Genomic DNA, 23,602 nt, shown 5'->3' on the forward strand with positions numbered 1-23,602 from the left:
TTATTTTGTTTTGTGTTGAAGGAAGCAATAAAGTTATTTGATACGAAATTGAATCTTATTACTTTCAAACATGTGCAAAACAAGCAAAAAGTGTGCAAAATTAACAGAGAGCATCTGACCCAAGTGGGTATAATCTAACAGTTTTAAGTTAGAAATGCAATGTAAACTTAAACACAGATTTGTTGGCCAAACCACATTGCACAAACCCTACTAATTACCTTGTAAATACAGTTCAAACGTCTAACCCAAAATAACATGGGCGGTTACTATAAAGTGCATAAAAAAGATGCCCTGTTGTAATCGGTGTAACAGTGCATATTTGGACAAGCATAAAAACTATGTCTAAGTGCAGAGGAAACATGCATAATGCAAAGTGTATCAAAAAAGATTGTGTCATCTAAATTCGTTAAAACCAAAAATTGGTAAAGGAGGTGTGACCATCACACAATGCAGTACAACTCATGGGAAGCCAAATCAAGAAAACCTAATTAAAGACTAGTGAAGAGGTCCTCACTGGAATTAAGGCCCTGTGGCGTCTTCGTATCCAGCTCTAGAATATATCTCGTTTCAAGGGCACGAAGCAATGCCTCTCTGTTACCTCCTCGTCTTAACGGGAGCACTGCATCTATGACAAAGAACTTTAATAGTTCACTTTTATTGTCATGTAGTTCTTTAAAATGGCGTGCAACCGGATAAGAGGCATCACTTCCATTGATTGCCCGTATATGCTGGAGTATCCGTTTGTGGACCTGCAACTTGGTGCTACCAACATATTGCAGGCCACACGGACACTCCAGCACGTACACAGCAAAATCAGTCTTACAAGTAAGTGGTTTTGTGATAGAGCGAGGAATTTCACAGAACGGGATAGAGAACTGCGTCCTATTAACACCATGTCTACATGCTTTGCAGCTAGGACATCTCTTGAAGCCTTTGCAAGACTGCAACCAGGTTGCATTAGAGCCTATCTCAGGACTAGATTTAACTAAAGCATCGCTCATTGAACGAGCTTTCCTGAAGGTGATATCAGAACTAGCTGCCATTAGGTCCCCAATGACAGGGTCATTACAAACCAAGCTCCAATTTTTCTTCAGGATTTTCCTGAGCGCTTGGTGTTGACGATTGTACGTCCAGATCAACCTGACTGGCTCCTTGGTGTGGACAGGTGCGACTATTGATGCCTTGTTAATCAGGACCTCCTCTCTAGAAAAACCATTAGCCTTACGTATGGCATTATCAATTGTTGAGGCAGAATAACCTCTAGCTAGGAAACGCAATTTGCTTGAATTCTGTGCCGCAAGTCAGTCGGACTCAGTGCTACAAATGCGCCTAATACGCAGCATCTCCCCGTAGGGAATGCTGCGAATAAGGTGCACGGGATGGTGGCTTGTGGCATGGAGAACTGTATTACCCGCGGTGGGTTTCCTAAAGAGGCGTGTGTTAAGTTTGCCATAGTCAACAAAAATTTCAACATCCAAGAAGAACACTTTATCTTGACTAATATCGGAGGTGAAACTAAGATTAAGTGTGTTAAAATTAATCACATCAAAAAAGTCAAGAACCTGTTGTTTTGTGCCTTGCCAAACCATGAAAATATCATCTATGTAACGATACCAATGAATTACATGTCTTGACAGTGTATCATGGTGTTGACCAAAGAGGACCTGCTCCTCCCAGCAGCCCATGTGAAGACAGGCATAACTGGGAGAAAAGCAGCCCCCATGGCAACACCTCTGACCTGCTGAAAATACTGATTGCCAAACATAAAGAAATTGTTGTGCAGACAAAAGGAAATCATAGCTAACAACATTTTGTTATGGTTGGACATACACAATGGTCGGGTGCCCAAGTAATGCTCGACTGCTTTTACACCATCAGAGTGATGAATGCTGGTGTAAAGAGAGGATACATCCAGTGTAACCAACCAAAATGTGGGGTCCCAAATCAACCCAGCTATTTTCCTTAAAAAATCGCCTGTGTCTTGCACATCTGATGGCAAAGCCTTGACATGCTCCTGTAAAAAGGCGTCAATGTACATAGAGGTATTCTCACAAAGTCCACCACGTGCCGAAATGATAGGTCTGCCTGGAGGCTTCTCAATGTTCTTATGTATTTTAGGAATAAAATAAATAACAGGAATTACCGGAAAGTCATTTTTGAGGAATTTCAGTTCATCCTGACTTAGTAATCCTGTGCTCCTCCAGGCGAAAAGAAGGGAATAAAATTCAGTTCTAGCTACCTTCACTGAAACTGCATCACAGCGTCTGTAACACTGGGAATCATTAAGCTGCTTGTAGGCTTCCTCCAAGTAGAGGTCCCTGGGCCAGAGCACTACATTACCTCCCTTGTCTGATTGGCGTACAATGATGTTATTATTAGCTTGTAATTTGCTGACAAGTTGGAAGTAGCAATTGTTCTGTGCTGTGTATTTAAATTTTTCACGCAGGGTAGATGAATACAGTTTTTTGATCCCTGAAACAGATAATTCGTGAAAAATGTCGATGTTATCGTGCAGCATTAAAGGGGTGAAGGTAGATTTAGGTTTGAATTTGGTGAGGCCAGGCACATTCAGAGATAAATGTTCCTCAGTGGAATCAAAACTGGAACCTTCATTCTGTAAATGCTGAAGGTCTTGCCATAAATCCAAATCGTTGGCACTCAATCCTTGTTGTAGGTCCAGCCTAGGTGTAAGACTAGATCTCTGAATATTGGGATTGAGCAAAAAATACTTCTGCAGCTTTAACTTGCGGATAAATTTGTACAAATCAATCCGAGTTTTGGAATAGTTAAAGTTACTCCCCGGACTAAACGAGAGACCAAGATGCAAGATGTTAATCTCAGCTGGGCTTAACTGGATGCTGGTAAGGTTGACAACTGATGATGATTCCATGGACTCTGCAACATCATGTAATACATTAGTTACTTGTTCCATCTTTTGTTATTTTTCCTTTTTGGCCTGATGTTTGCGGCATGCGGCATATATATAAATACATATATAATTCACTGAAAAAACCATAGGTTTCACACACGTTATAGTTAGGAATTAGCATTTAAAAAACCTTGCAAATTCACTTAAAAAACCATAGGTTTCACCTATGTTATAGTTAGTTGGACATTTCACTCGTAAAAAACCAATGAAATTCCCCCGTTATAGTTAGTGCAGGCAACTATAACTCACGCGACCGCAATTCTCTGCTGATGACATCAGATATTACATCACTGTATTTAGACACTTATTTACCCATGTCTTCTTCCATTAATCTTTAGCTATACATATATTACAAATATTTATTTTTCATAAAGACACATATGTCATCAGTGATGTAATATCTGACATCATCAGCAGAGGATTGCGGTCGCGTGAGTTATAGTTGCCTGCACTAACTATAACGGGGGAATTTCATTGGTTTTTTACGAGTGAAATGTCCAGCTAACTATAACATTTGTGAAACCTATGGTTTTTTAAGTGAATTTGCAAGATTTTTTAAATGCTAATTCCTAACTATAACGTGTGTGAAACCTATGGTTTTTTCAGTGAATTTGTATGGTTTTTTATATGCTAAGTTATGTATTTATTATTTATTTTTTTTTTCAGGTTTTTCACCGAAAATCACTAAATAAACACAAGGGCTCTTTTTAGAGCCACCTAATATCTAAACACTTAAACTTGATTTTTATTTCAATTTTATTAAATGTTTTTTTTGGGTGCGCGCAGAGTACGCGCACCTCGCGATGTTTTTAAAAAAAATTAAAATCTTTTTTTTTGCCCTTTGTGGTCCTACTGTGACCCCCTGACAATGGCTAGGGGGTCAAGAACTCCCTACTCTGCCCCTATTCACGTTCTCCACCTTTTCTTTTCAGTGCGACAGACAAAATGGCGGCCGACACTTCCTGATTTCGACCGATTAGAATGTTTACTGACATCTAACAACCAATCAGAATTACGCTCGCGCACGGCAGAGTGCACGCACAGGGCTTGCACAGTGCGCACACCCTGCGCGCGTATAGATATTGATATGCTTTTAAATGCTATTTTCTCAGGAAATACTGAACAGATTTACACCATACCTGCGAAAGGCACTTCCTTGACCTTATGGCTACCTCTCTGCCAAATTTCAAGTAATTCTGTTCAGCCGTTCGGGCTGTAGCTGCGACTAAAGGTCCTATGGAAAAATGCATGGGGAAAACGCGTTTTGGGACCCCCTCTTTTTCTCGGCCCCCGCTTGACGAATCACCCCGAGACTTTCAGGGTAGGAGCTGAGCAGAGCACCCCATTAGTTTTAAAAATTTCGCAAGGATTCGTCAACCGGCGCCAAAGTTATTCAAAATAGAATTTTGAGATTTCCTATGGAAACACGGTCCTAACTATAACTATCTACTGGCGACCGCCAGTAGATAATATATATATATATATATATATATATGTATATATATATGTATATAAAACTATAACTACCTACTGGCAGTCGCCAGTAGGTAGTTATAGTTAGGACCTATTTTCCAGGATTCTATTTGGATTAACGTTGGCGTCGATTGATGAATCTTCACGAAATTTTCCAAACTTTTGGCCAGCTTTGGTCCGCTCCTATCCTGAAAATTTCACGGTGATTCGTCAAGCGGGGGCCGAGAAAAAAGGGGGGTCCCAAAACGCGTTTTCCCCATGCATTCTCCAATAGGACCTGTTGTCGCATCTACAGCCCGAAGTGCTGAACGGAATTACACAAAATTTGGCAAAGAGGTAGTCCTCAGTTCAGACTCGTGCTTTTTGCTTAAATGGTGTAAATCCGTTCAGTAGTTCCTGAGAAAATCAAAAGTAAAATCACATATATATATGGGCGGAGCCTAACCACACATCTCATCGTGAGATCTGATTGGCTGTCAGCACTTCATCCAAGAAGTGTTGGCAGCCATCTTGGGACCAATATACATGATAGCACCTCATTAAAAAGCATTGCAGTTAATAGAAGGTTTTAAGACTTTAGTTACATTATAAATCATTTGTTGATGGTACCATACTCATTTTAGGAATTGTGGTGTGTTCTAAGGTGATATTACCATGTGAAAAAGCCTTCTGCTGTGATATCATGAATCATGTTTGAGAGAAAACTATTTTCTCATGCTTTTCCCACAGAGGTTTGGAAGGTGATCTATAAGCTAAACTGAGAGCATATTTTCTGTAAATTCACATTATCTTTCTCAGTCATGTGAGAATAAAGTCTGACATTCTCAGTAAAACATGTACATCCGACAAGGGCAGAGACTGTCAGTTGATTCCTTTGTGTCCTACTGCAGCTTCCCAGAGTGTTATAAAGAACAACTAGAGCACTAACAGTCCTACTTATGACAAACGTATGGCACACCTGAAGCCATCTTGGTTGGAATAAAGTGGTAACTCTTAAAATATTTAATTTAAAAAGGAACACAATGAGGGGGTTCATTTTGCCATAGAAAGTATGATTAGTGCTGCAGAAAGAAAAATTAGGGCACATTTTGTGTGACTTCTCAAATCCTCTTCTATTTCATTAAAAAATTCTGACATGCAGACTGAAACATGCACTTTCAATACCAGCAGCAGACTTCCCTGGTGAGCAGTAGCTTAACTACAGTGATCTAATAAGCAACTAGAGTGCTAACATTCTGAATTTATGGCAAATGTGTGACACATCTGAATGCCTTCTTGATGCAATCAAATGAAAAAACTGAAAGTATTTCCTACTGAGGAGACTGCAGTAAATGAGGAAATTAGGAAACATCATAACAAATAAATTTCCCAAGATGACCACCAGAGACAAAAGAGCCCAAATATCACCCAGATGTAGCCCAAGAAAAGCCCAATGACAATGTCCCCTAGTGTTCTAACGAACAACTAGAGCGCTAACAGTCTTACTTATGACAAAAGTATGGCACACCTGAAGCCATCTTGATTGGAATAAAGTGGTCACACTTAAAACATTTAATTTACAAAGGAACAAAATGAGGGGGTTCATTTTGCCATAGAAATTATGATTAGTTCTGCAGAAAGAAAAATTAGGGAACATTTTGACTTCTCAAATCCTCTTCTATTTCATAAACAAATTCTGACATGCAGACTGAAACATGCACTTTGAATACCAGCAGCAGACTTCCCTGGTGAGCAGTAGTTTTACTACAGTGATCTAATGAGCAACTAGAGTGCTAACATTCAGAATTTATGGCAAATGTGTGACACATCTAAATGCCTTCTTGATGGAACCAAAATAAAAACTGAAAGTATTCCCACTGAGGAGACTGCAGTAAATGAGGAAATTAGGAAACTTCATAACGAAATAAATCTCCCAAGATGGCAACCAGAGACAAAATAGCCCAAATGCATCACAAATATCATCCAGATGTAGCCCACATGTAGCCCAATGACAGAAGTGTGCAAAACACTTATTTTTTGTGTATTTGCAGTTTTATATAGTGCAGACTTGTCAGGTATTGGAGTGCTTTACATGAGCATTGGTTACATCACACAAGATCAAATTCACTTTGGTTGTAGACATGGGGAGATTAAGGGCCCGATTCACAGAACAAACTTAAGACAAAATCCTAAACTTAGTACCATTTTGGTATTCACAGAATGCACTTACTACTTCTGGTATTCACAGAATGAACTTACTACTTTTGCGATTCACAGAATAAACTTACTACTTTTGCTATTCACAGAATGGATTTAAGACTACTAACTTTACGTCCGCACTCGGGCCGGAAATTCGGGCCCGGAGGCGGAGCTTCCGGGAGGTGGAGATTTTAAATCTCCGCCACTGGCCAGAATCCCCACCTCCGGGCCGGAAGCTCTGCCTCTAGCCCATAAGCTCCGCCTCCGGCCCGGAATCCCCGCCTCCGGCCCGGAAGCCCCGCCTCCGGGCCGGAAGCCCCGCCTCCGGGCCGGAAGCTCCGCCTCCGGGCCGGAATTTCCGGCCCGAGTGCGGACGTAAAGTTAGTAGTCTTAAATCCATTCTGTGAATAGCAAAAGTAGTAAGTTTATTCTGTGAATCGCAAAAGTAGAAAGTTCATTCTGTGAATACCAGAAGTAGTAAGTGCATTCTGTGAATACAAAAATGGTACTAAGTTTAGGATTTTGTCTTAAGTTTGTTCTGTGAATCGGGCCCTAAGTGATTTGACCAGAATCACAGAATGTTGAGCTGAAGCAGAAACTCCAACCTGGTTCCCCAGTTGCAAAGTCTGCAGCTCTGGAAGTAACACCACATCCTCTCCCCTAGGTGCAACATCTAATCAAGTGGTCAACAGGATAAAAAAACATAAAGATTACAAATAATTTAAAAGTTCTTTGTCGCTATTTGAAAACTCAGAAAATATGTCCTCATTTTAGTTTTTTAGAGCACTAACCATAATTTTGATGCAAATAAGGCCCTCTCATATATGTAATTTCTAAAGGAAATACTCTAGGTATTACAGTTTTGATTACATCAAGATGACGTCAGGCGTTCCACACTTTTGTAATAAATATAGAATGTTATCAATCTAGTTGTTCATTGGGATACTGTTGAGAGGCAGAGGCCAGGGGCACGGACTCTGAAAATTGAAGGCAGGTAGGAGAGTGCAGAGGCAACAATTTGACCACACTGGGCAGGCAGGAAGGGCAGTGGCAGCACAACAGACTATGGAGGGTAGTGGAACGGGGGACAGGGGCAACAAACCAACAATACAGGACTGGCAAGAGAGGCTGTGGCAATATAATAGACCATTGTGGACAGAAGGAAGAGGCAGTTGTAGTAGAACCATACATGCCAACAGACCCGCTTCAGCCAGGAAACGTCCAATGTGTTTAAGTTCAAATGGGCTTTATTTGATCTGTCTCCTGTCTACAATCTCCTCTTTTTCAATGTAACTCAAGGGGGAAAATCAGTACCCCAGTTTTTTTTCAAAATCTCCCTCTTACCAAGTTCAAAATGTTTGCAAGTATGGTACATTGGATCATGGTAGGCAGGAGGAATTGGGGTTGGGACATGGACTCGGATAATAGAGGACAGGAGGGACATGGAGAGGTGCACCAAACTGACCCTACAGGGCAGGCATCAGGGTTTGCAGCAGCACAATACACCACACAGCGCATGCGGGACGGGAGTGCAGCACAACAATCCATAGAAAGCAATAGGGAGGGGACAGGACCATGCACATGGACAACAGAGAACAGAGGGGCAAGAGGCAATGGTAGCTAGCTGACCATAATGGACAGACAGGAGAGAAAGCTGCAGCATAACAGACCATAAAGGGCAGGAGGGACGGATCAGGGGCATTACAATGGAACAGACAAGCCAGGAGGGAGGGAGTAGGGGTCTGCACATGTAAACAGAGGGCTGGGGGCAAGGGGGCAGGGCAGGAGCAGCAAGATAGCCATGGAGGGCAGGCAGGATGGGCACTAGAAGCAAGACACACCGTGAAGAGCAACAGTGAGACTGTGATGGCATACACACAGACCATGGAGGGAAGGTGGGAGGGGGTCAGGGGCAGCTAACTGACCACACAGGGAAGGTGGGAGGGGCCATGGCAGCACAGAAGACCATGCATGGCAAGCGGGAGGGTTAGTGGCAGCACAATGGCTATGATGGGCAAGAAGGAGGGTGCAGGGGAATGCACAAAGGACGATGGAGGATAGAAGGGAGGGTCAGGACCTGTGCACAGACAAGAAAGTTCAGGGGAAGGGGCCTCAAAGCAGACCGCACGGGGCAGGCAGGAGGAGCAGTTGCAGCACAACAGACCAGGGAGAGCAGAAGGGTGTGGCAGTACAATGGACCATGTAGGACAGGAGGAAGAGGATAGGGACATGGCATGTGGACAGGCAGGGTGGAGGTGGCAGGGACAGGTTACAGTCATCTGACAATGCTAGGCAGGTGGGAGGGGAGTGGCAGCTCAACAGAACACTCAGAGTAGATAGGAGTGGCAGGTCCATGGAACATGGTGGGCAAAAAGGATGGAGCAGGGGCATGCACAAAGACATCGGAGGGCAGGGGGAAGGAGAATAGGGGCAGCAAGCTAAGCACAGAGTTTAAGCAGGAGGTCAATGATGGGGCATAGAATTGGGCAATGGAGGAGTGGACTGGTACATCATACTAAATTGAGGGCAGTGGCAGCACATCAGACCATGCATGGCAGGAGGGAGGAGGCTAGTCCATGGATTCAGACAACAGAGGATAGGGAGGAGGTGGATGGGGCAGCAAGCTAACTGTTCAGAGAAGGTGGGTATTAGGAACTTTATTGTCTTAAAAATGTGTGTCTGTGCGAAATACTTAAAATATGAACAAGTGTGCAGCATAATCTCACTTTTATTCAGGAAGAAGAGGACGTTTGTGACTGTGACTCCGGGCTCACTTGGCAGAAACACCCCCTGACCCTCCACCCCCATCGCAAAATGTAATGCCCGTGAAAAGGGTAGGTGGAGGCAGTGTTATATAGAACATAGTCCTGAGAGCACGATTGAAAATGAAAACTAGATATAGTATATGGTATAAAGTATGCACCAAAAAGTGTGATATAAGATGAACCGGGGCGTGAAATATAATATGCAATATATTGTGCGCAATGACTGATTCATTGGAGAGCGCGAGATAGCACAGGCACTAGCGCGTGCTATGCGATATGCGCCTTGGAGTGTAATATGTACAGGGCAGTGTTGTGTAACCTAACTAGTCTCTAAAGTTGTAATATAAAATATGTGCTGGGGAGTGTAACGTTGCATATGCACTGTGACAAAGATATGGATCCCAGATTGTAATATGTATGGCATAGCGCTGTGCATTATAACATAGGCATCGAGGAAGGCACGTTAGATGGGGCAATATAACCCGTGCGAAGGCAAGTGTGTCATGACATATTCACGGGGTGGTGTTACAGTGCACATGGGCTAGAGAGTGTCATAGCATACGCACTAGCTGGTGGAATAGAACACAGAGGTGTGAGGTACTCGGCGGGCACTGGTGGGTATAACACAGCATTGGGCTCAGCCAGGAGCACGCTGTGACTCTCAAGTGAGGTTCGTCTCCTTTCCAGAGAGTAAAATAAAAAGTATTACACATCCGGCGGTGGATGTGTGTTTTATTAACCGTGAGGGGGGTTTCTTGCATAGTTTGGTTGAATTTTAGTCGAATCCCCTTTGAATGACTTGGTGTGCGTGTATATTAAATGTGCCCGTCAATGGCTACCCATGTTTGTATAAATAAACAACAAGGGTGTCTACTTGGAGAGTACCCACCGGCGGGGGTGCCGGGATTGGGCACGGTAGGGCGTCAGACACGTCAGAGCTGCACTAGTGGTGTAAATACATTCCATGTGGATTCATTCTATGCATAGTCACCTTTTAATGAATATCACGCAAATCGTCATGGTGATAGGTACATACGGTTTGTCCAGCACGTCCTAGGTGTTTCTATAAATATATATTTTTTTTAAATAATAAAAAACAAAGGCCGGCCCCGGGGAATGGGGTCCCCGGGGCCATAAGTGGCCTGAGGAGGGGGGCAAGGCAGCCCCCTCCTAAAGAATAATAAAAAAAAGGCCATGACCCGGGTGTTGGGCCGATTAAGGCCTTGGGAGGGCCAAATTAATTTTTTTCAACAAAAAAAATTAGGGTGCAAGCCCTGGGGGATGGGGTCCCCAGGGCCAGTAAATTAGAAAAAGAAGGGGGGCCACATAGCCCTCCTTCTTAAAAAAATAAAATAAATAAAAGACCGGCATCACGCTGGAGGCCACGCCCCCTCCTTGCAGCACTCTGAAAACGCGCCCCCTGGCCAGTTGTAAGTTGGGGAATTAATTCCCCTTCAATACAGAGGATCCCTGAGGGCCAACTAGCCCAACAGGTATCTCCAGTATGAGCCTGGGAGCTGCGTTGCAGACAGGTGTTCTGAGGCCATGCCCCTTTTTACACCTCTATGCAACACAGCTCTGTGGTGCTTACTGGAGGTACCTAGTGGGCTAGTTTGACCCTAGGGACCCTTAGCATTCAAGGGGACTTAATCTCTCAACTTTGAGCGGCCACAGGGCGCGTTTACACAGTGGTGAAGGGAGTGGACGGGGCCTGAGGTGACGTGTGCAAACACGCCCTATGGCGCATTTTAAGTTGGGGAAATAATTCCTTTTCATTCCTGAGGGACCCTGGGGGCCAACTAGCCCACCAGGTGCTTCCAGTAAGCGCCACTGCGCTGCGTTGCAGAGAGGTGGTCTAGGCCGTGCCCCTTTTTACATCTCTCTGCAATGCAGCTCTGTGGCGCTTACTGGAGGAACCTAGTGGTCTAGTTGGACCCTAGGAACCCTCAGGATTCAAGGGGACTTAATCTCCCAACTTAAAATGGCCACAGGGCGTGTTTACACAGTGGGGAAGTGAGGGGACGGGGCCTGAGGGGACGTGTGCAAACACGCCCTGTGGCACCTTTTAAGAGGTAGTTTTAATCCCCTGCCCTATTATATACTAGGGGCTTACAGAGGAGGTCATGCTGATCACAGGGGGACCCCAACGCATAGTGTTCCCTAGAGTATGTAGGTGTTTTCACTGTATTCTGAGTGTCTTTTAACATAGCACTGGCTCTAGGACTGGTTAGTCAGACTCAGTTACCACTAGTATCCGTCTGAAAAAGTTGAGGGTACAGGATGATTTTGCAACAAGGCTTCTTTCTGCTCTTCTGATTGTTCTTTCTGCACGTTATCCTTCTTCCTGCACTTTTCTTCGTCTTTGAGGACTTCTTTCTGCATTTCTTTTTTTTCTTTCTGTGCGTTTTTTCTTCTTTCTTCACATGTCCTATCTCTGTAGGCATAGTTAGAAATTAGCAGTTGAAAAACCTTTGAAATTCACTGAAAAAACCATAGGTTTCAGGCACGTTATAGTTAGGAATTAGCATTTAAAAAACCTTAGAAATTCACTGAAAAAAACGTAGGTTTCAGGGGCGTTATAGTTAGCTGGACTTTTCACTCGTACAAAACCATTGAAATTCCCCCGTTATAGTTAGTTCAGCTAACTATAACTCACGCGCCCACAATGCACTGCTGATGACATCACATATTACATCACTCATGACATGGTCAGTGACATCACTCATGATATCACTGATGACATCTCAAATGACATCACTGATGACATCATCCTTGTGATAGAGTGGCAGACCTCCTCTCCCCCTAATATAACCTTTGATATACACATTCAAAAATAGAAACTTTCAAAACAATGGACATACCAATATCAGTTACAACAACCTATTCAGTAATTCTAAGATCCACATACACATCCACTCATTCACCAACAGTCCTATACAGTCACTCATACATGTACTCACTCATCATATGTACTCACACACCTATACATCTTGTTACACAATGCCACTCATCCATAGAGTTACTCACACACAGTCACTCATGCTAATAACATCCATTTACTTGCATATACAGTTATACACACACCACCACACTTACTTCTACAGAAACGTACACATACTTAGTCTTTTCACTTATAGAAACACATACATATTCATACAGGAACTCTTCCAATCTCTCACTCTCACATATACTCACTTATATACACCAACAGTCACATATACTGGTTTAAAACATATGCAGTTACTCATAAAGACACTATTGAGACAGTCATCCACCCATACAGTCCTGCACACATGCTGTCTTCAACACATACAAACAGTGAGTCACTCATTCATGCACCTATGCACTACGTAATACCCCCACCGAACCATACAGACACTCAGACACTCATACTGATACTCAAAAAACCAACTAATAACCTATATAGACACTCATGTAGCTACTCACCAACCCATGCAGACACTTCTACACAAAGTGAGAGACTGATACAGATATTTACATATTTAAACATTACTCACTAAGCCATGTATTCACTAAGATACACTTAATCAGTCAGTTATACAATCAATGTTTCAAAAACAAATCATCCATTTAGAAACTTATATACCCATTTATTCTTCCATCGACCTTGAGATATACATATATAAAACATATGTAATTTTCAGAAAAACACACATTCACTGGATGATGTCATCAGTGATGTCATCAGTGATGTCATTTGAGATGTCAACAGTGATGTCATGAGTGATGTCACTGACCATTTCATGAGTGATGTAATATGTGACATCATCAGCAGTGCTTTGCGGCGCGCGAGTTATAGTTAGCTGAACTAACTATAATGGGGGAATTTCAATGGTGTTGTACTAGTGAAAAGTCCAGCTAACTATAACGCCCCTGAAACCTATGTTTTTTTCAGTGAATATATATATGTATGTATATATTTCTCCAAGATGCTCTGTAACAACAATGTGCGCCACACTTTGTTGTTACAGAGCGCCTTGGAGAAATTTCTGCAGTGCACCGCAGCTATGTGGCAGCACCCACCCAGAAGCAAGCGGCAGCTCAGGTGACAACCTTGGATGAAAAAAAATATATATATATATGAAATATATTAAAATGAGCAAGTATTGGCAACCAGGGGACCAGTTTGCTGCACTACCAAGAGTATTATTTCATATTATCCTGAACAACCGATGCCAATCTCATATGGCTTGTTGCCAAGTACACCAATAATTAACTATATCCACACACATTTGAGAGGTAACATTACAGACGAACATGAGTAACATCATGTGTCTGTTGCATGCAAAAAATGTCAATGTGAGCAACTGGTTAATCTGCAAATGTAAAAAGTGCTTGGAAACTTGTATTGGCTTTAATTGATGAAGTCAATTGAAGCTTCCTGATGACACACATTTATTATTTTGGAGAGGTATTGTTAGGGAGCCACCAGCTATGCTGTAAAGTGTGTTCTTTTTAAAAGAAAGTTATAAAAAATAATTGCATTACATACAGTCCGAGAATTACCAGAATCTGTTTTTGGGAAGCACTTTTATTATCTTAAACCTTTCCGCAATTTTTGTAGCGGCCTATATTATACTGTCAGTAATGCAAGTTAAAAGTTTTAAAAGTTTAAAACAATCACTTACATATTCATAGTGCTTACTGTCATAGACTTGGACCTTGTAGCACTAAACATACACAAGTCACTATTCTAGACTGCACCATCCAGAATTCAATTCTGTAGCTCTCTGGTGCAGTGCATTAACTAATAGAGGTTTCAGAATGTATAATAGTGCATTCCCTACTGATTAACTTATTTGTATTTAATTTTCATTTAAGCTGTGCGTTATTTTGTATGTAGTTACCTGTAGGTGAAAGACCAAAAAAAGTAACTGATTTTTTTTTTTTTTGCCACGCCATTGACCACGCCCCTATGGAGCGCAGCATCACATTTCCCATATTTTGTGAATGCACTCCGGCTACTGTGGTTATGTGAGCATAGAGCACTATTGCCCATGAGTATGCATAGTATATTTTTTATGTTTATAACCAGTGGCGGGTCCTCCGCTATGGCAGAGGAGCAACGTCCCACTGTTCTGAGAGCAGTAGTTAAGAAAAACTAAAATGAAAATAACCAGCATTATTATGATTTTGGTTTTGCATTAACTGGTTCAGCACAGACCTAGACTGCTAGAGCAGGGGCCAGGAGGAGCACTGGATGCTCCACTCTAAAGCATGCATAACTGTCTGGTCGGCCATCTCGGGCCGACCATATCAGTTCTACACGCTTTGCATGTTCTGCATTTAGGCTGCATTACACCCTCGGTGCAGAACATGCCCAATCCCCCATTCCCCCTCTGAGTGCAGATCCACATGCTCAGACCAATCACAATGCTGTACAGCAGTTTTGTAACTGGCTATGGAGTGAAGGGCCCGGGTGCTTCCTGCTTCTGCTGAGTGAGAGGTGGTGGGAGTGGACCGAAAGGCAGCAGCCGGCCAGGTGGCCGGCCTGCAGCTACGTGTTTTTTTAAATGTAAAACCCCCCTTTCCACCTCTGTCCCACCACCTCTGGTAATTAGTGGCCACCACTGTTTATAACACACGAGTATAAAGATGTACCTACCCCACAGATTGAACAAGACTGTTGATCATCCAAAAGTGTTTCTCTGTGTCACTGGATGATGATAGACCTGTCTTATTAAAAAGATTTATTTCTCCAGGTTCTGTGTGCATGCTCTTATCATAAAAGGAGTTGGGAGAAAGTTTGGATAAAAAAACAATAAATATCAAAATATACTATATTTATGTTTTCTTAGCAAACAACTCACCTAAACGTAGCACAACATTAAAAAATACACGTTAAATAAACACGTGAAAAATATAATGCATATTAAATCTAAGATTACATTGAAATAATTATGCAATCATGAATCAAATAAGTAATATGCATAATTGATACCCAAATAAAAATATTTTTTTAAATATAAGATTACATTAAAATACATTTATTTTAATTCAACTTCTCACTCACCCTACAAACCGAGCAACCCAAAACTAAAATATAACTTAAATAATTCAGTATTAAACTATTTACATCATTAAATATCATTTAGATAATTCATTAACAATTAATACTAATCAACATGTAATTTATAATGTTCTATAATTAAATTAATTTCCCGTCCTATGCTCCTACAAACTCAAAAACCCTCGACTAATGTGAACTTAAATATGTTGGTAATAAAGTACGTACATATTTAACATTCAATTAAATAATTAGAAAATTATTAACAATTTAAAAAAAATGTACAGCTTAAATAACTTCTTATTATAGACCGCTACAACCCAAAACTAAAAAGAAAGCTAGAAAAGAAATACACTTTATATTTTAGAATTCAAAATATAAAGCTTAAAAAAACATAATAAATAAACAAATACAAAATGAATTAACAATAAACATTTTTTATTAACAATAAATAAAACTTAACCATCTTTCTAGTTTCAAAAATGTCCCAACTTGTCCTCCAACAAATTCAACAACCGTCTACAACACTATAACTCTCTAACAACATAAAAATAATACTACATCAATTAAAATTGCAAACTACATTTCTCATAACATTAATAACAATAATACCATAAACACTAACACCTAAAATAAATATATCAACTAAAAAACTTTGATATAATATAAAAATGTTTTTACTAAAGAGAATATTAAAAACAATATTCTTACAAACAATACTACTTACCAAACAAAACGATATTCTTGACAGCAAAAATCTATACCAATATTTCTTTGCATCACAATATTTTTTTCCAATATTTGTGTTTTCCGATAATATGAACTCAATATATTGTTCTACCACCAGGCTGTCTGAACCACTGGCATGTGCTCTCAGAGAACAGCATTCATAGAGGCAGCTCTGGTTTACTGGCTATAGGCTGATAGCACAAGTGAAGGCTTCTACTTTAAGTGAGTGATCCCATAGCCAAGCACCCTGCTGTGATATGAGGGAGTCTTCATTTCAACTGAAACTTGGGGTTAAATATGACCTGGAAGAAATCTCTTTTTTCCTCTTGATGGCGGCCACATCATAGTGTCCGTTGGACTTTCCACTTAAATGAACATTAAACCCTGTATCATACCTATGGTTCACAGAAGCCCAATATGAGTGTTTTGCTGGTCATCGACAGAGTGGCAGACAGTATAAAGAGATGAATTTAATTTCTGTAATTCTTGATTGGTAGCACAGCCATTATAAAGATGCTACTTTTGCGTAGAATGAGATACTGATTTCAGAATCTCCATATCATGCTTACGTTTTTTTAAACAATTTATTGAGCTTGCTTACCAAACCTTTCAGGCCACACTGACTCTTCGATTCGAGCAGGGTTGTGATGCTGCTTCAGACTGGGAACTATATTATCATGTAGTGCAGACCCACTTTGCATATAATTGGTTCCATGGCCACTAGCATTTTCCACATTTAAGGCTTGAGTGTGTTGGCGTGTTCATTTAACCTCATAGATCACGCAAGTGTATTGTCCTACTTGGTTCCAGTATAAAAGCACAGAGATGGCTAATAAAGAAAGGCAAGCTCATCTTACTCTATACAATTGAAATGTGGGTCATGTGGTGTGCTTGGCAGCATCACAGGATGATGAGTTTGATGTAGACTTCAATGATGAATAATTAATAAAGTAACTGTCTTTTTACTGACTGTATTAGTGTGTTAGGCCTATTTTGTGCACACTATGTTGCTGAGATATGGCTACTGGGAACGTCAGCTATTTTTTATACTTCTACACCATCAACAATAACAATGTTCACTGTGAGCTGTGTCTTACTATTTCTAATGCTTTCTTTTTTGATTTGGGAAAATAAAAAAGAATTCTTAAAGTTGAGAAAAATATCTATTGCCCACAATAGACTATAACACATGGCCTCAAACAATAAAACACCACAGTAACAATAAATATAGGTAAAACAAGAAAAATAATTAGATATATCCACTGTCCTCCACCAGCCTAAAACTCCTATTGCTTCTGCATTCTTGTCCCAACTAAGCTAGTTTGCCCTGTTTCCGCTTCTCCAGACACACCACTAACAAACACAATAAAACACTTCCAAATATCGAAAAAAGGAATACACATTGGTAGTTCCAGACCTTTCTCACACACCAGCGCTTCGAAAAGGTATACATTGCAAAGAACTAAACAGATCCTAATTGATTTTCCCAAAAAATGCAAAGGTCAATGATAAAGCAGACATTACAGTCAAAGAACAAGTAATTAGCCCTGGGCAGCAAACTACACTCTGCCAGTGGAGTTTGCGGAGTTTTGCCAACTCTGCACTCAATTGGGAATGCGGAGTTCAGGCAAAAGTCTGACTCCGTGGCGGAGCAGAGTTGGCCTCTAAGCACCTGCACCACTGCCCAAAATTGAAAAAAAAACACTTGCCTGATCTCTGGCATCTCCAGGCTGCCCTCCTCCTCACCATTGAGTCTATTTCTCACCGCCGTCCTAGCTGCAAACCCCTATGTTTTACATCAAACGTAGGGATTGCGACCGGCGATGAGGACGAGTTTTCTTATGTCCCTTTTACTTGAATCTAGTCACATCGGAGTGCCCGCTTGTGTTCTGGTTGTGGGTGAATTTCATGGCAGGGTAGGAGTGAGAGTTGAAGTGGGAGTCTGTGAATTTCTTCCAGAGCCTGCCTGTGTGCCATAAAGATGTCCAGACAATACACATATGCTGTCTTTGTCCTCTCTACAAAGTGCACATAATGATGGTCACATACGTGCCAATTGTAATTGTGATTTTATTGCAAAGTGTGTGATAGTGTAGCATTAGAGGAAAATAATGATGTGTAAGATATGTGGATGATTTCAGAAAGATCTGGGAAGGACAAGGCAGTAAGGCTGTAACAGACTGAGAGACATCAGAAGGAAGTAGATTGAAGGGAAACAGAAATGATTGAGACACTCTAAAGACCATCTCCTCTTCCACCAATCTTACCAATGTTTAATTCAGTCTTAGATTTTCAGAACTCAAACATTTTCAATTACAATTATTTACAACAACATCATTGTTGTTAAACGTTTATTTGAAACTTCTCAAAAGCATTGGCAAAGGCAAAAATGTAGGCCTAATTTTTAGACGCATGTCCATTGTTGTTTTATATGTCTGGACACAATAACATACAAGAGGGAGGAACCAAATACTGGCCAGATGGTATGCTTTGAAAAGCACAGGAGTTACATTTTCCAAACCCTTAATTATGTTGACCATGCCTTTTGGAAATGAGTCCTAGGTACACTTAATTGTCAATGCCTCTTCTAAATTTCCCAACTTTTTTCATACCAATTAAAGCACTGGTCACCTAGCATGCTGGCAATAGTGATCTGCTCAAAGCATACTGTTTTAGTTTCACACCCCTCTCCCATCTTTTTTGTGTGCTTGGACACTTGGAGCACAGTGGTTCAGCATCTGCAGCATTGATTTTCCTCCGTTTCAATCCAAGGGTGTGTATGAGAAGTATCAGGCATATGATCTTCATTCCAGTGATTTTATTTGGTGCTGTTGAGTCCTAACAAAATCCAATTTTGTTCACTTTCACCTGATTAAAGTTGGATCTTCAAAATCCCCAGCACTACACAACAAACTTCCCGTAGGATCTGCCTGGACTGGCACCAATCTTTCTCTGAAGTGTGACAGTGAGGCATGTCACCAGTGTTTGTGGTGGTCACATATCTACTTAGAGAATAGCAGAGCAAGCAAGTTCACTTTATTGACAGGCCATTAGCATCGCAGAGATTAATTCTTACAGTGCTTCATGTTGTGCCATTCTGAAGCGCTGTAAATAATGTATGTTGGTATAAATCGGGGCGCATGGTAAACGCGACTTCTGGAGTTACAGTTGCATGGGTGACCTTAGAACTGGAAAGTACAAGTCAATGACATGTTGTATATCATTCTGCATAGACTCACTGCTATTCTTTCTTTTATAGACTTCCTGTACAACTAGCATTGGCCAAGTCACAGTGTCATGTCAAAGATATCATGTTTATTATTGTAGAATCTGTAATCACTGGGCTTTGACTTCTACGTGCACATAAGACAACTGTGCAGTATCAGGATTCTTTATGATATCCAGTAACAGTGCTTCCCCATCTTGGAGATTTCTCATGCCTTGTTGCCCAGAAGGTAGAGTACATGCCCTTCATAGTCACTAGCCCATGTGCAAAAGTGAATCAAACCCAAATACAATGTTTTGTAGTTTTTACGATACCCCCAGGAGGTCTTTTTAATTCCGATTTTAAAAAAAAGCAAATTTTAAGCAACCAGCTTTTATTTTTTACAAATGCTTACAGGTAGTACTATTTTTTACTTACTTAATTCTTTTAAATCTGCTATTAGGCTTATGTACAGCTGTGATTAACTAGGTTGTGTTATGCTTACCAGTCCCGGCACTATGCATTTTGTAAGAGTGGTGATATATTGTGCCTTGGATCACATTTTTATCAATGTGGTATTGTAAGTAACCCATTTCTGGCTTTGCATTTGTGTGTTCGCTTATCTATGTCCTTGTACTGTGGTATGATGCTGAAAGGACGGTTTTTATTGTATTTTTTTGTGTTTTTATGTTTTTAAAATCTGAAACCGAATAAAGGTGATATACTGATACATCTTATCTGGGCACAAACAGACAGTCACACACAAGACCCATCCATATTTACATACATCCAACACACCACTTGCATACACATGTCTTATGCACAAAGTAACCTTTGATCCACCCATGCACAGCAATTATCTATCAAACATCCTTGTACAAATACTCATCAATCTACAGACATTTTCATTCACGTGCATTCTCTATTCATTTATGCACCAATGCCAAATTCAGTGTTCCTCAAAATATAAATCCATCCTCCCACTCCCCCAACTGTCCACAAACTGACATCACCATCAATTAACTCATGTATTATACCAATCCAAACACCTATACTGAAAGATATAAATCTAATTGGCAAGAGTGTTTGCTGTAAACTGTGCTGTACCTGTTGTTTGAGTGACTAGACTGATACTTCTTGAGTTTCACCTGTTCTGTAGCAGCAGGATAATTGTATTGCTGCTGCAGTGTGAAGGAGGGAAGCTTGTACTGCTGTTTCCATGAGGTACATGTTCCCTGAAGGAGGGAAGCTTGTACTTATGCCCGTGCTGTACCTGTTCCATGAGGAAGGTAAACATGCACAATTGATGCCTAGTTGCAACCTTTTGCATGAGGGATGTTGTGGTGTACTTTTTCTGTGAAGATGGGAAGTTTGTCAACAATGCACTTGGTTGATCTGTTCTGTGAAAGGGAAATGTCCCCTGCTAATGTATGGCCGTGCCTGTTCTGTGCATGACACTTGGTGGGTGAGTTTATGGACATAGATAAAGGAGAATTTAAAAAAAAAGGAAAAATATAAAAAAGGAGAACAAAGAAAGTAGCTTTTACTACGTAGTAGGCATGATTTGTTGAATATAGGAAAAGTAAATTAAAAACATGACTTGCAAGCACCTCCAAATAAAATGCCTTCAAGTGTAGTGGGGACAGAAGATGACTGGGTTCTCTTGGCCCCCCTCTTCTTTTTTGGTGATCCTGAAAGGAAAAAAAAAGGAGTCTCTAATTAGTTGTACTATCTACAATAATCTTAAAACCTATTTAATAATCTGAAGTAAAAAGACCTACTCTTTAAGTGACCAATTCTTTCCCACATTTAATATTCATTCCAACAGAAGTGCCCACCCCCGGGACTTAGCTGTTTGCTTTCACTTAGCAGAAGCTGACAGCACCCACCAAGAGAGAGCAAACATAACTCTGCTTCCAGCAAATGGGAGCTGTCAAACCGCTCCTGCATGTTGGAAGTAGAGTTTTCATCTGTTTCCCTTTTGGCTGTGAAGCAGACAGTGAAATAGACAAAAGGATTGCTCCCACATGCAGAGAGGTGCATTTCTAGCAGCTCCCTGAGTATGGGAGCAATGCAGGCTTTCGCATGAGACAGGGAGCCAGCCGGGGCCAAGGGGGCCTTGAGGCTCCCCGAGGTCCCATAGTACACTGGGTGCACTGGGTGGGCTCCAGAGCACCCAGGGAGACATGTTCGGTCCCTGGGGCATTGGGGCACCGGGGCAGATATCAGCCCAAGAAGGGGGACTGAACAGCACCCCTCCCCCAATAAGTTTTGGCCTGGCCTCAGCCTGAACTAAAATGGTCCTGGGGAGGGGGCCTTGCAGTCGCCCTCTCCATTATAAAAGAGGGGAAAATAGAGGAGAGAAAAACGAGCAGAAAAGGAAAACAGAGAGCAGAAAAACAAGCAGGAAAGGCAAAACAGATGGCAGAAAAACAAGCAGGAAAGGCAAAACAGAGCCGAAGAGAGCAAAACCGAGGACAGAAAAATGAGCAGGTAAGGCAAAACAGTGGGCAAAAAATGCAGAAAAGGCAAAAGAGAGCAAAAGAGGGCAAAACAGAGGGCACTCAGACATTAACACACCCATTCCATAGGGAGAAATGTTAAGACTACTTAGGATCTGTAGTCAGGAAAGTGACCTAACTTAATGCCAGAATGAAGCAGAGGTTTATTGATCGAGTTTACTCGACCAATACCATTTCTTAGATTATCGATAGAGCCAATAAAGAAACTAGGGAAGCCATCCTATTTAAAGAAAACTTGAGTATCAAGAGGAAACAAGGCCCTAAGTTTAATATGGCCAGGGATTAGACCAACATCAGGCTAATCACTACATTCAGTAGACAAGAAAAACAAATCAGGTCTCTCTTAAGTAACAATGGCCAATAGTGTTAACTGATCCAACTAAAGGATCAACACTTCCCAAAAAACTGACCATCTCTTTCCATCGAGCACCTTCTATGAGTAGTGCTCTGGTCAAGAGTAGTCCAGAAATAATACAAACCAGTAACTGGCTCTCCTCTAGGAAGGGGTTCTTTAAATGCAGTTCGTCCAGGGCTTGTCACTTTGAGGTAAACACAACGCAGTACCATACAGCATTCAATCTAAGACCAGTGAAGTTAGAGAATTTGTACATCTGCAAAACAGATTTTGTGGTTTATGTTCTAGAGTGCAAGTGTAAATTGTGATATGTAGAAAGCACTAGGTTACAGGTACATGTAACAATTTTACAACATTTGAGGGATATTGTGAACTCAAAGCCCTAGTACCCTGTGGCTCACCATTTCAAGCAATTTCACAGCAACAATCTGTATTGCTTGAAATATTTTGTTTTAAATGCTAACCCCAACTTGAGGAGAGGAGGAAATCATGAAAATCTGCTCCATCAATTTGAGAACTGGTATATCCTAGAGTTAGACACCAAATCCCCAAATGGGCTAAATGTTAGTGAAGATTTTCATAATTTCTTAACATTTTTACGTTTTTTCCAAATCAAATCTAGATATTGGTGTTGACCTGTATATACAATGAGATTAACAAAATATGAAATGACTAATTACTGTACATAAAATATGCAGCTCGCTAATTTCTCTAATTTCTTCTATGCACTTTTAGCACATAGCACTTTTGCCATATGGGTATTGATGGTTTAAAACAGCGATTTGATGCATGTAAACTACAGGTGGTGTTTTTTTTTATATGATATCATAATGTTGGGTAACCACTGCCAACCACAAGAAATAAGTTGGTAGGGATAGTTTTAAAAAAAGACCCTTTCTTTACTGACCAATATAGAAACCAGATTAAAGAGAATATTGAGGGGGGATGTTCCAATAAACTTGATTCTGTCCAGTGGCAATGACTAAGCTCACTATGAGCACAATTTTGGGTCTATGGGTGAGAGAGATATATACATCTATCCAATGCTCATGTCCCTACTCTTTATTTGTAGAATGTTTTTAAAAAGGTGCTTTATTTTCCTAAAAGATGTTTACCCAATTGCCAATATGAAATTTTACACAGCAGTGGCTATGATAATATATTATACATTTGCACATATTTACATGAGGTGAGAATGTTTTTTAGATGTCATAAATATGATGAAAATATTAAGTCATGAAGTATATATATATATATATATATATATATATATATATATATATATATATATATATATATATATATATATATATATATATATTAAACCAATCCTGAATTCTTGGCATACAAAGACAGGCGCTGACTCCGTGGGATGATAAATCAAAGAAATGTTTTATTTCACAAGGACGCCCAGACGC

Source organism: Triturus cristatus, chromosome 2_2, assembly GCF_964204655.1.
Source record: "Triturus cristatus chromosome 2_2, aTriCri1.1, whole genome shotgun sequence".
Taxonomy (NCBI): Eukaryota; Metazoa; Chordata; class Amphibia; order Caudata; family Salamandridae; genus Triturus; species Triturus cristatus.